Consider the following 14384-nt stretch of genomic DNA (forward strand, 5'->3'; position numbering starts at 1 on the left):
ATGAAAACATGTTTAAAATTACTAATAGTAAGAAAAATAAAAATTAAAGTAAATGAGATTTCACTTCCCACTATGCAAATTAGCAAAGATGACAAAGGAAAAGAAAAGTCAATTATAGAAGAGCTACTGGAAGGAAAGGAGATGCACTGATACACTGTTGGAGGAACTATTTAGTAGTCCAACAATGCTGGATTTCTATTTGAAATTATGCAAGAAAACTGACTAACAAACCCATACCTTTGACTTTGCAAGCCTCTTGCGGTACATACCCAAAAAAAGTCAAAGACAGAAACAAAGGTTCAATATATATCATAATATTCATAGAAGTTACGTCCAGCAACAGCAAAGAACTAGCAAGAAAGTGAGTGTCCATTAATTAAGGAATGGCTGAAAAAAGTCATCTATGAATGTGATGGTATAATATTGTCAATAAGAAATGACAAACATGAGAAATAGAAAAGGGTATGAAATAAAACAGAACCAAGAGGACATAATGACAACAATCACAAGTTTAACTCTTGACTAGAAAAACCAATTAAGGTCCCGAAGAAACAGATAAGGATATAAACTTCTGCCTCCTAGCTTCCTTCACTTCTTTAAGTCTCCACTGAAGGCCCACCTTCTACAAGAAGACCTTCTCAGAACTCCTTAATTTTAGTGCCTTCTCTTTGACATTATCCCAATTTATCCTGTATATATCCTATCTGTATATAGTTGTTTACATGTTGTCACCTCCATTAGACTTTGAGCTCCTTCAGAGCAGCAAGTGTTTTCTGCATTTCTTTATATCCCCAGTGTTTAGTACAGTACCTACCACATAGTAGTAGGTGCTTAATAAATGCTGATCTGCATCCTAAACCAGAAGAGGAATACTATACACAGTGTCAGTTATGGGCACTGTATGGGATGAATGAATAAATGAGTATTTATTAAGTGCTTACTATGTGTCAGGCACTCTGCTAAGTACTAGGATAAAAAGACTAAAAAAGCAAGATAATCTCTGCCCTTAAGAAACTTACATTTTGGGGGCAGCTAGATGGTGCAGCAGACAGAGCACCGGCCTGGAGTCATGAGGACCTGAGTTCAAATCCAGTCTCAGACCAGACATTTGACACTTACTAGTTGTGTGACCCTGGGAAAGTCACTTAACCCCAATTGCCTTGCAAAAAAAAAGAAAGAAAGAAAGAAAGAAAAAGAAACTTACATTCCAGTAAAACAAGATAATACACCAAGAGAAGTGGGAGGAGGAGGGAAGCAGTGGTCTGAGGCTGCTGGGGGAAAGCATGTGATTGTTTATGAAAGTCAAGGGAGAAAAGTCTACTGAGCCACAGGCCCACAGTGTGGTTATGGGTATGGGTGTGGGGGAAAAGGGAAAATGGAGGAGGATGGATGGTTCTCTGTGAAGACTATAAGAAAGGAACTTCCTTTCCTTCACTCCCACCCAACAAGTGGATTTGACCTCAGATTCTTACATTAAAGGGGAAAGTGAAGAATCTTATCCCCAAGAGCATGGGCTTTGAGGAAAACCAGGACAGCCTAGTACAGCAGAAATAACACTAATTCTTATGACTTACTAGAAACTCAGCTATGTTACTTAATAATTTTATGACCTTGGGCAATTAAAATCAATTAAATGAACATTTATTAAGCACAGACTATTTTGCAAAGGCACAATAAGTAATGTAGTAAAGGTACAAAATGAGGCCATCAAAAAAGACAATACAAAAGGAAAAGAATAGGCCTAGGACAGAGTCCTGACAGGCAGAGTCTTAATGTGAAGGGGAAAGATGATGATGCAGCAAAGGAAATGAGTCACTTGGCAAGTCAGCCTCCATTTCCCCATCAATAAAATGAGGAACTTCAGTTAGTTTCTAAGGTCCCTTCTAGTTCCAGATGTATGATACTGTGTCAAAGGAATTCTAGGACAAAGGGCAAAAGAGAAAGAAAATATTGTGAGATGGGTGATCCCAGGTGTAAAAGAGAAATTCAAGAGCAAAAAGAGATAATTATACAAAGAACTGCACATAAAAATAGTGATTAGAAACATAGGAAAAACAACAGCAACAGGCCCAGAGAGTGAGATTAGATTATGCAGGCCCTCAATTTCTTATAAAAGGAGGGAACCGAACTAGATGATCTCTAAGATCCCTTCCACCTCTAAATCTATGGCTTCATATTACATGAGAAATCTGATATTAGTACTTATGATTGATCTTGAAATGTCTCCTCATCCAAGGATTTCTTTGAAAACTAAGACTATTCTTTATTCACAAAAAAACCAGTATTAAGTTATTTAACTACTGAAGTACACAAAATCAACTGCGCAATAAGAATTAGAAAGTAAAACTATAATAAAGAAGGACTTCAGGGGCAGCTGGTGGCGCAGTGGATAGAGCACCAGCCCTGGAGTCAAGAGGACCTGAGTTCAAATCAAGCTTCAGATACTTGACACTTACTAGCTGTGTGACCCTGGGCAAGTCACTTAACCCCACTGCCTAGCAAGCAAGCAAGCAAGCAAATAAATAAATACATAAAGAGGGACCTCAATAAACCCCTTTCAGAGCTACACAAATATAATTTAAAAATAAAGAATGAAGTTAAGGATGTCTTTAAGTAGAATTTTAGAAAGGTGAGATAGGAAAGACATCTAGTGTCTACTGAATAGGAGGAAAAAGCAGTATGCGTATTCACAGCTGTTTATGGCACTTCTACAAAAACTTACCATATGTAAGGCATAAAAATCTTATAAACAAATTATAAACATCCTTTACATACCACAACTCGATAAAAATTACATTCCATAAATGGCCACTGAAGAAAAACTTAAAAATCAAATGGAGACAAATTGCTTAATCCTAAAGAACTAGTGGATTAATGAACAAGTCATAGAAATGATACATCTTACTAATAAAGATACTGACAACAATAAGACAACATAAAAAAATTTGGGGGAAGCAATCCAAGCAGTTCATGAAATAAAAAACCAACAAATTAAAAAACTACAAATAAAAAGCAAAATAGAAATCTTGAAAATCAAAAATCAAAGAAGAGATTAACAAACTGAACATCAAAATGAATAAATAAAATTAAGCACTAGTTTAAAAAAAATCATGAATAGATAAACCAGTAGCTAACTTGATCCCCATCAACAATCCTTCTAACACCCCATACCAGATTTGCTCTGCCCATCCATCCACTATGCTCTCTGGGATGGGGTTCCATAGGTAACAAACTTACTGTCATATTAAAACCTCTTCCTTCCTCACTTTTCACTCACTGGCTCTTTCCCGATAACATGGCATCCCTGGCCACCTTTTTCAGCCCTGGTGGTACTTTCACTCACACCCCCTGACACACTGGTCATGGTAAGGGATTTGGAATAATCTTTGCTCCCCACTGCCAATTCCAGACTCTTTCTCTATCATTATCACTCAGTAACCTCTTCTTTGAAGTTCATTTAAACCATATTTATCACTCAATCAAGGTTATGGTAGCTACCATTTATTAATCCCTAGGATACTCTCCTTTATTGCTCAGTGGTCTTTTTCTTTTGCTAACTCCAGGCCTCATACTAGGGACCTTTAATATTATACATACATATATACATACATACATACATACGTGTGTGTATTTCCTCAAACATGCTATCATTCCAGTTTCTCCATTTACTCATTTCCCATGACCTTCTCTCCTCCATCCCACCTCAAGTACAAAGAGACAGTCATCCTATTGATCTTGCCGTCAAGCAAAAATGTAACATTTCCATATTCATGAGCTCTGAAATTCTTTTATCTGATCATAATTTCTGGAATTCTATCTTCCCCTCTGACTTCCAACCCTAAAACCATTTTTTGTCTTTACCATGACAGCCAATGCTTCTACCCCTTGGTTCTTTAAAAGGCCATCAATCCTATATTAGCCACAATGTCCCCCCTTTTCATTTTGATTCTTTGATAAACCAGTTCAATTACGCCTTTATCCCCTACACTTAAGTCTCTTGCTCTTTTATGCTACTATCGACTTTGCCCTTATAAACACCAGTTTTGGATTACAACCACTATCCACTGCCTTCACTACCATTAAAGTGATTCCAAAAGTAGGTAGGAGAAAGCACAAAGCTATGTTGAATGAGTCTACCACTCATACTCAACCAGCCCTTGACCAGGAAGACAATCACTTTATACTTCCCTAATCAACTTACTACCACACTTACCACAGTGGTTTTTCTGAAACCTGCTCATCATTCCTCAAGCCTCCATGGCACCCCCTTCCTCCACTCTCTCAGCTGAGAATCTTTCCTCCTATTTCCCTAAAAAAACTTTAGGCCATTCCTGGAGAGCTCTCTCTTCTCCATTCCTCACCTTACATCTTACCCTTAACACACAGAAAAAGATAGTCCTTCTGTCAAGGAAAATCCCTCATCATGTACCCTTCACCCAATTCTTTTCCATCTTCTCTAGCTTACTGGCCCTCTATCACCCTCATTCTCTCAGTAATCTTTTCTCTCTCTCATATATGTATGTATGTATGTATCTACCTATCTATCTATCTATCGCTTCCATGCTGCCTACAAGCATGCCCATAGTGCGCACGCTCTCTCTCTCCTCTCTCTCTCTCATCCTCAAAACACTCTCACTTCATCTCAGTTAATTACTGTCTTGTATAGCCTTTCATCTCTCTGGTAGAAAAACTCCTCAAGAAGGCCATCTAAAATCAATACCTCCTTTTTAAATTTGAACAGTCTAGCTTCCAATCCAAGCTGAAACGGCTCTCTTCAAAGTTACCAATGAATGGTTTCTTAATTGTCACACGTAATGACCTTTTCTCAAGCCTCATCTTTCTTGATCTTTTGGCAGTCTTTGACATTATCAAGTATGTGTGGTTATCGCCAGCATCCATCACAAAGGAAAGGATATCCAAACCAACCCACTTTTTTTGTTGTTTTGTCTAGTTTTGCAACTTCAGTTTCATAGAGGCATATAGTTTTATGAAATGGCCTTGGTGGTTGTAGATTTCTTAATTTTTAAGTTACCCCCTTCCTCATACTCTCCCCTATAGGTTTCTGTGACACTGCTCACACTTGGTTCTCCTCCTACGTGTCAAACCATTCCCTCTCAGTGCCCTTTTCTTGGTCTTCATCTAAGTCACACTGATGGATTATCTTCCAAGGCTCTGTCCTGGACCTTCTTCTCATCTCCCTCTATACTATCTCACTTGGAGATCTCATCAATTTCTTAATCGTCTATATGAGAAGATTCTCAGAACTCTCTCCTGACCTCTAGTCTTACATACCCAACTGCCTACTGGACATCTCAAATTTAATGTTCCATAGAAATCTTAAACTCAATACGTCCAAACTGAACCCATTATCTTTCCTTTTCACTGTTGAAGGTACCGCCACTTTCTTTGTCACCCAGACTCTCAACCTCGATGCCATCCTCAACTCCTCACTCTCCCTCTCACTTTCCATATATAATTTATTGCCAAGAACTTTTGGTTCTACTTTCCAACATTTCTTGTATGCTTTCCCTTCTCTCCTCTGACATTGTCACCACTGTAGTATAGGCAGGCTCTCAGAACTTCATGCCTAGGCTAGTGTAATACCCTCCTGGTTGGTCTCCCTACCTCAAGTCTCTTACCATTCCAATCCATCCTCCACTGAGCTATCAAAATTACCTTTCTAAAGCACAGGTCTGACCATGTCACCCTCCCTCCCATTCAATAAACTCCAATGGCTTCCAATTACCAATAAGATCTCGGATTTTAAACCTTTAATAATCTGGCCCCTTCTTACTTTTTCAGTCTCTTACATTTTACTCCCAAACATGTACACTATAATCTAATGACAATGGCCTCCTTGTTCTTCCTCCCAAAAGATATTCTAACTACCTCCACTACGCATTTTCACTAGCTAAGCCTCATGCTTGGAAGTCTTTTCCTTCTATTCTCTGCCTCTTGGCTTCTCTAGCTACTTTCAAGTCCCAGATAAAATCCTGCCTTCCACAAGAAGTCTCTCCTGAGCTCCCCAAAAGCTAGTGTCTTAACTCGAAGATTATCTACAAGTTATCCTTTACATATCTTGCATGTACTTGATCGTTCACATAGCATCTCCTTAGAATGTGAACTCCCTGAGGGTGGTGACTGTTTTCCCTTTCTTCAAAACCCTCAATATTTAACATAGTGCCTGGCACTTAATGCTTATTGATTTAACTTTATAGTGGCAAAGAAGGGGAAACTAAAGACATGGCCACCAACTGGAGAATGCTTACCAATTGCAGCATATGAATATAATACAATATTTGTGCTGAAAAAAATAACAGTTTCAGAGAAACCTAGGAAGACCTGTTAAGAGTAAATTGAGTAGAATGAGGAAAACAATTTATAATACAACATCAATAATGTGAAAACATAAAGTTCTGAAAGACTTAAGACCTAGGAACAATGATAAATCACGATTCCAAAGGACCAGTGATGAAGAATGTCATATCAAAGAGGAGACAGACTAATATGCAGAACGAGACACATTTTTGGACACGGCCAATAACGAAATTTGCTTTGCTTGATTGTACTTATTTTTATAAAGGTTTTGTATTTTTTTTCCCATTGGAGTTTTGGAACGTGAGGCTGGTAGGAAAAAAAAATAAATGTTTAATAACTGAACATAAAAGAGAATGTAAGCTCCTTAAGGACGGAGATTATCGGTTTTTTCATCTTTGTATTCTCATCATTTAGCACTGTAGTGTGGCACATCGTTCACATTTAATAAATACTTATTTAATGGAAAATAAAAGCCAGGTCTAGAGTTTAAAATAAAAATTAGGTCTCCTAATTTTGTTACTCTTTGTCACTACATCATATTTTATCTTTTTATCAATCTCTCTTATTTTGCCCCACATACATTCTACAATATCTGTACTCTACCTTCGTCAAGTACACATGGTTATCACTAACATCCATCACATAAGAAAGAATATCCAAAACAACCTGCTTTGTTTTGTTTTGTTTAGTTTAGTTTTACAACTTCAGTCTCATAAAGGCATACAGTTTTCTGAAATGGCCTTGGTGATTGTAGATTTTTTAAGTGCTAGTCTATTATATTTAATAACATTTTATTTTTTCAGGTCTGTTCCACCATCTCTGTATCATCCTAAGTGTTCTGACAACAAAAGACAACCTTGAAAAGAAAAGTGATTTATGGTTCTGCACATCTATCATGACTCGGGAGCCGTCAGCCTTTCAGGGTACAGCATGAACTGGTCAGCCAGGGAATTATCTTTCCATTAGCATTTAACCAATCCTCATCAAACAATTTCTTAAACCAACCATTCTATGGCACCTATAAGTTCTCAGAGTTACCTAAACATAGAAGAGGGGAAAAAAGCTGCTGAAATACATGCCCAAATACTCCTTCAATTATGTTCGTTTTCAATGCTACTTAAAAAATTTTGTAGTTTCTATAAGAGTGAAGGATACTGGCTCACTATTAGGTGATATGAATATTGAATACAAAGACAATCCTCTCTTGTATTTTATAATTTCCTTCTCCTCTATACATCTCTCTTATTTGGGGTTAAAAAAGAAATTACCTCAAAAAATAATCATACACTAACTGCTCCCTTAGAAAAACTCTTGGTCAATTCCTTAATGAAGATAACCTTTTCCAAGAAAAGTCATTGCCCCAAAAAGTTTCCCTTATGTTCCAAAATTAAATATTTTTAAAGATTAACATGCAGACAAGGGATGATAAGAGGAAGAGAAGGAGGTAAGTATGAAGTGCATACACAAAAGACAGAAAGAAAATCTACTTAATGAGTTCCAGAAAGGAGAGGCCAGTAAGAGCTGAAAATTATCTGTTTAGGGAACACTATATCAATGACAATTTTATGACTGGCATACTGAGGGACCTGGCATACTATTTCCTTATTTCCACCCACTAGATTTAAGTTAGGTCCTATTAACAAAACTTTTCAGAACCCGAAGGCAAATACAATCATTTTGTAAAATCTCTTGGACACAGATACATACAATGTTTTCTAGAAGAGGCCAAAAATCAATAGACTTACTGATTGTAAATTATTCCTTTCAGTTAAAAGCTTCTGAAACTTTTCAGGTTATGAGTTCCCAGTATAAAGAATGTAAACTCTGAGTCTATTTTTAAATGCTTTGAATTGTTTAAAAGGATTTACCATGTCACACCCAAAATAGGTAATCACAGGAGCCCATTTCAGGATTCAACACAATTTATAACATGAGAAACATTCCTAGGCTCTCTATTCCTTTCTAAATTAGCTTCCGTGATTGGGGACACATCTTTCACCAATATAGTCTCTAAAGATTATGTCTCCTTTCTCATGTGTGTCATGATCTCCAGTTTCATCTGTTCAAGGATATGTTATCTCCCCAACTATTATAACCAGGGGCAATGATACATATTACCTAAGTCCTTTATTACCCAGTATCACAATTAAAGACCACCTCACATACAGAAAAACTCCAGCTATTTGCGTCAGGGACTCCAATGTGACAGGAAGTACAGTTTATTTCGCCCTTTCTATTCAGTTCATCACTACCATCCTTCCTCTTATCCTATGCTAACAAAAAAAAGAAAAAAGAAGCATGGTCAATATAGCACAGGGCTACCTACTCATAAATTTCATAAATATAAATTTTCAGGTCACAGATGTCAAACTATTATCATTCAACAAATACTGATTCACTTGTATACTATATACATGGTATTTATGGGGGATAGAAAGGAGTCTAAAAACATCCTTGCCTCATAAATCTGTTAATAACAGAAAGTGATCAGAGTTCAATGGGAAATAAACATTTAACTTTTTCTCAAACCCCTTGGTAACTCTTTACTACTATTCTTTCAATACGTTATTCAACATAAACTAGCAATGTTTTTTTCCATTTAGAGTTTTGTTTAGTTTGGTGTTTGGTTTTTGTTTGGAGGTGGGGGTTTAGGGGGAGGGGGGCTGTTAGAGATCTGACAGATACTTACATTTCTTCTGATCAGGATCAAAGCTTTTTCTTTGATCACTAGGATTAAATCAACCCTGTCATTTTAATGTTTAAAAACTATGCTGCTAAAGATATAAAAATGTGGTAGTGCTGATGACAGAGACCTTCTAATAAAAACCCTTCGAGAATCCTCATCTATCTCTCTGCATTTGGTACAGAGCAGCTGTGCCTCACACAGATTCACATGAATGAAAATATTTAGGCGAGAAACCACCCACTTAGTTTATTTTCCATATGACTTTCCTGTAATTATTTTGTAAACTGTTCACACAACAATACATAAAAACATCTGCAAAAACAGGTAATTAATGTGTCAAGCCAAACTAATGCATTTTTTATGGTGTCCATGCTTCGTCAACTGTAATTATAACTCTTTTTAAGCAAATGATGATGTGTTTGTTGCAATGTGCAAGTGGTTATTTTAGATGCTCTGTTTACTGTTCATACAAACTGAATATGAAACTCCACAGCTACTTTACTGCACATCAAAGCTTTACCTAGAATTTTGCAGAAGGAGAACAAATGACTCACTTCTTTCCTTTATGCAATTTCCAATAAATATTTTCATCACAAATGAAAGCTGGGATTCAGGTAACCACCATTCAAAGAACATAAGGTAGTATGAGGACAGAGAAGTATCTTCTAGTAGTGGAGACTTTCTTCCTTTAATTTCATTCTGCTTGGAAGATAGAATAGTGCACCACTAATTTACTGTCTGCTTAAAATGCCTACATATTATGGATTAGAAGGCTGATTTTTTTTAATGGTACAGTATTCATCCTCAGTTTCACATAATCTTGTGAAATTTTACCCAAAAGAAGCAGTGTGTTATATTCAGATTAATAGTTGATTTTAATAATATATAAAACCCTACTGTGCATAGGGTCTAATTACCTGAGCAATTAATCCTTTGGGAACAGAGGAAGTTAAGAGAGTGAGAGAGAGAGATTATTTGTGATATATGTATATGTGTATACTCACCCAGATAAACATACCTCAAATAGATGTCCATATATATCACTATAATAATTAATCACACTATTGATAATAATCCCCCTATAAGAAATCCTTAAAGTACATGGAGATGTAGTTTTTATCTTTAAAATTCCTTCTTCTGTACATCTGACAGAAACTAAGTTGTTTTGCTTCATTTTGTTTTTTACCTAAATATAAGGCATATTTTGTGATTCCTCTATGATCCTCTTTCTTCAAAAGAGAAAAAAAATAAAACCACTGGAACAAATTATATCTAGTTTATCCAGAAGCATGAAAGAAGGAATCATTCTGAATAAACAAGCTCTCCCAAGGTGGAAGCAAGGCTTGTGGGTTGTGAAAGACCTCAGTTCAAATCCTGCCCCTAGCACTTAACAACTATGTGATTGCAGCCAAGTTGATCAACCTCTCCAAAACTCAGTTTTCTCATCTATTGGACTACTGGCTCAAAGGGATGCTGTCAGGCCAAAATGAGAGCTAATATATGTAAAGTGTCTTGTAAACAATAAAATCCTATGAAGATTCCAATTATTATTATTCCCACAGAAAATTCTGCTCAGATTAGCCTTTTAAGGTTAAAACTTCATTTTTTATTTTTTGATGAAAAAAATTTTAAACAATAATAATAATAATAGTAAGCATTTACAGAGAGCTTTGAGGTCTACAAAGAGCTTCACAAATATTATTTCATTTAAGATAACAACTCTGTGAGGTAGGTGCTATTTACCCCCATTTTACAGATAAGGATACTGAGGCTGAGAGTGGTAAAATGACTTGCCCACAGTCGTACCGCTAGTAAGTATCTGAAGTGGCAAGATTCAAACTCCCCCTAACTATGTCTAGTACTCTCATCCACTGTACAACCTAGGTACCTCTGAAACCGTACTAAACAAAGTAGTTTCTTATAAAGGTAGCCTTAATTTCAAAGAAAAGATATGTTTTAAATTATAATTTAAAAAACTCTACAATCTTGTGAGGTAGGAGAGCCATTAGGAAACTAAGATGAAGAAGTTAAGTGATATAGCAGTTAAGTGATTGGGTATATCACTTAACCCAAGATCACAGTGCTAATAAATATTTGAAGTAGGATTCAAACTCAGTGCTCCATACCCATACCACCTAACTGCCTATCATAAATAAACATCATGTGGCTATAAGGCCACTAGGTGGCTCAGAGGACAGTGCTAGACCTACAGCCAGGAAGACCTGAGTTTAAATCCAAGTCTCACCTACTTAGCAGCTTTGTAACCCTGAGTATGCCACTTAACAACTATCTGCCTCAGTTTCCTCATCTGTAAAATGATTATAATAAAAGCACCTACTTCCCAAGGTTATTGGGAAGATAAAATGAGATATTTATAAAGCACTTAGCAAACCTTAAAGTACGGTAGAAAATCTATTATTTTGTTGCTTTTCTGTTACCATTGTTATTATTTTGATTATCTTACACTAATGATAAGAAGTTTGCTTATATTTGTATTTCCAATGCCTGGCACATGGTAATCACTTAACAAATGCTTTATCTATCTTTAGACAAGATTAGACAGCTTCTAAAGGATTTAGAGCCAAAAGGCATCTTAAATCATCTAATCCAACCTCTTCATTTAAAAGATAAGAAAACTGAGGCCAACCAATTAAATGAAGCCCAGAAGCACCTATATCATAGGTCTTGATATAGCAGACAAAACAGGTTAGGAATTAGAAGACCTGAATTTGAGTTCCAGATCTTCTACTAAGAGAAAGGTATCAAAGGCAGAGTTGAGTCACTACTTAAAAAAAATTTTTCATTTTAAAATATTTGTTCCAGTGCCTTCAGATAGCAAATTTTGAGAAGCTCCATTAACACAAGGGACATTACAAAAGATTGCTAAAAAAAAAGTAACTGATTTTATAGTAAATAAAAGCTCCAGCCTCAAAAGGGAAAAGCTAAAGAAGGTAGGGGCCATGGAACAATATTTCATGTACAGTATATTTTTGTAATTTAAAGCATTTCTTCTCCTTGAAAAGTAAGACTACCTTTATATTCAGAGGTAATTCCCTAAATAAAAGTGTCATTCTATTTCCAGCTGGTTGGGGGGAAAATGTGGAAGGTAATCTGAATGATACAGAGAATCACAGTACTTATTAGCTGATGATAAAACTTTAGAGAAGGTTGGGGAGACAAGACAGCCATAGTACCCAACCACTGTCCCAGTAAGTTAAATCTTAAGAGATAATTTAGTCCATCTCTCAGCTTCAGTACACTTTCCCCACCCAAAGACTCATTTATTTACCTTCAAATAATGCATTATACTAGTCTTTCAAGCATCCACTCATCTGTTTCTTATTGGGGAGAAAAAAATTGTTAATGCCAAATATTTCCTTTATTATATATGTGCGGTACTTTATGGGGAGAAGGTACTAAGTAAATTTTGGTGAGTTATCTCCAGAAAACCAACAAGACACAATGCTTAAAATGTTAGCTTTATATTTCTGAATTTCTGAAACATACTTCAATACATCAAGGATCCATGATTTCACTAGCACAGGTATTCCCTAAGCTGGTGCAGACTATAAAAACCTATGATCCTATTATCTGTGATGCTAGTAGATGGTTCTCACAAGATGCTGTTACCGAGAAAGTCAATCTCCCAGTGGTCAACCTTCTACTGATGAACCTTTCTGAACTAAACTATGAAAATCATCAAGTAAGAGAAATCAAGTCTACTGCTGAAACCACACTGAAAATCTGTACAGTTAGTAAGACATATCAAAATTTGCACTATACTGGAATAGACTTTGAGAATTGAGGGTCACCTCTACATCAGGATGAAGAAGAATCCAAGTGTAATCTACTTCTTCTTCTATATGTGAACACTTCAGGTGCTAAAAGTGGCTGGAAACAAGGATATCTGTGTAAGAAAAAAAATGATAAAATCCACTTATGAATAAATGGTCTCTGAGATGAAGTGTGGAAGAGACAGACTATTGTGAGGAACAGGAAGACACAGAGTCCCTAGGTTGAACATACTAAGGGGACTTGTTTGAAGACAGGGGTAACTGTGGCTACAGGGCATTTCAGTCCATCAGCTCATTTGCATGTGCCTTTTTTAAGGATTTTGAAATTTTTAATTGACACAATAATAGAACTGTTTGGGCAATATGGGAAGATTATATAAGGAACTTATTATGAAAGGATTATATGAGGATCACATCTGACAGAAAAATGGATTTCTTGAGTTTTTACCTCAGAAGGTAAAGATAAGTCATTGACCCAAAGGAGGTATTAGGAGCAGTTAAGAAGCCAGAGAAGTTTTGTGAAGAGACAAGAGGAGAGTAATCTAAAGAGCTGAAGTCAAAAGAAGCAAAGGATAAAACATACAGAAGGCTTCAAAGCGGAAACAGCAGGTTCTCTATCTGTTTTCCTGGGAGCTTTCGGATTAGAAGACGCACTGCTTTCCTAGTTAGCTGGGGAAAGACTGGAACAACTGCAGGAAGCTCATTGGCTAAGAGCTAAATCCTGCTGCTTCATCAAGGATACTGAGTTTGTTGCTCTTGGGTACCATAGAATGTCTGAGAGAGGAAAAACCTCTCAGGGGTGCCTGTATCTTCTCTTGTCATCTCGGGTTTGAAATAATATAATGAAGAGGAAATAGAGGTTTTGATGTTTTGCTGTAAGAAGATGCTTGGAGTTGATTGGGCAAAACAGAATCCCTGCTAATTTGCAGATGTGAGAAGCTTGGTAGTTTTGGTGATTTAAGGGAACCACTTTTCACTGAAAGAGCATAACACCTTTCTCAACACCCTACTGAGGGTGGCTGTGAGCAAAAAGAGCTTACCACTACTTCCTTGGCTCCAGGGCAGAGGATAGGCTTTGCCCAGCAGGAAAGTAATGAGGATCAGAAACGGAAAAGTTACCAGAAGTAACTTCACATAACAAATATTGTTCCTAAAAGGACCAAGGGCATCAAGGCTTGTGATACGAGCTGTGAAATGCACATGGCACACAGGTTTTGCAACCCATGTGCCTCCCTTTTAACTTTCTTTATGTCAATTCAAGTCAGTTTATTGAGTAGAGTGGGTCATATGGTCAACTTCACACTTTTGGAAGAACACTTTGATAGCTCAGAGGAGAATGGATTAGAGTAGGGAGAAGACCAACCAGCCAGCTACTGAAGTTAGTCTAGGCATGAGGCGATGAGGTCCTACATCAGCACAGTGGCAATGGCAGAGGAGAGAATGAGAAAATTGTGAGAATGAGAGAATATAAGAGATTTGTGAAAGTAGAAACAAGAGCACTTGGCAACTGATTCTATAAGGAGAGTGAAAGAGTGTGAGGAGTCAGTCTAGGATGACACCTAGGTTGGAAGCCTGGGGTGACTAGG

General features: G+C 36.8%; 1 protein-coding gene across 6 annotated transcripts in view; it reads right to left on the bottom strand.

Annotated features, from left to right (window-relative positions):
• Positions 1-14384, bottom strand: part of RPS6KC1 (ribosomal protein S6 kinase C1) — a 203717-nt gene that overhangs the window by 108872 nt on the left and 80461 nt on the right. The window contains exon 1 of one of the 6 annotated variants that reach the window (XM_021007818.2): positions 12817-12903. The exons of the other annotated variants lie outside the window; for them this stretch is intronic. The gene's annotated coding sequence lies outside the window, so the exon portion shown is untranslated. Of the gene's footprint in view, positions 1-12816; positions 12904-14384 lie in introns of those variants that run through there. 6 annotated transcript variants of the gene reach the window in all.

Source organism: Phascolarctos cinereus, unplaced genomic scaffold (assembly GCF_003287225.1).
Source record: "Phascolarctos cinereus isolate Bilbo 61053 unplaced genomic scaffold, phaCin_HiC Scaffold_5;HRSCAF=322, whole genome shotgun sequence".
Classification (NCBI taxonomy): domain Eukaryota; kingdom Metazoa; phylum Chordata; class Mammalia; order Diprotodontia; family Phascolarctidae; genus Phascolarctos; species Phascolarctos cinereus.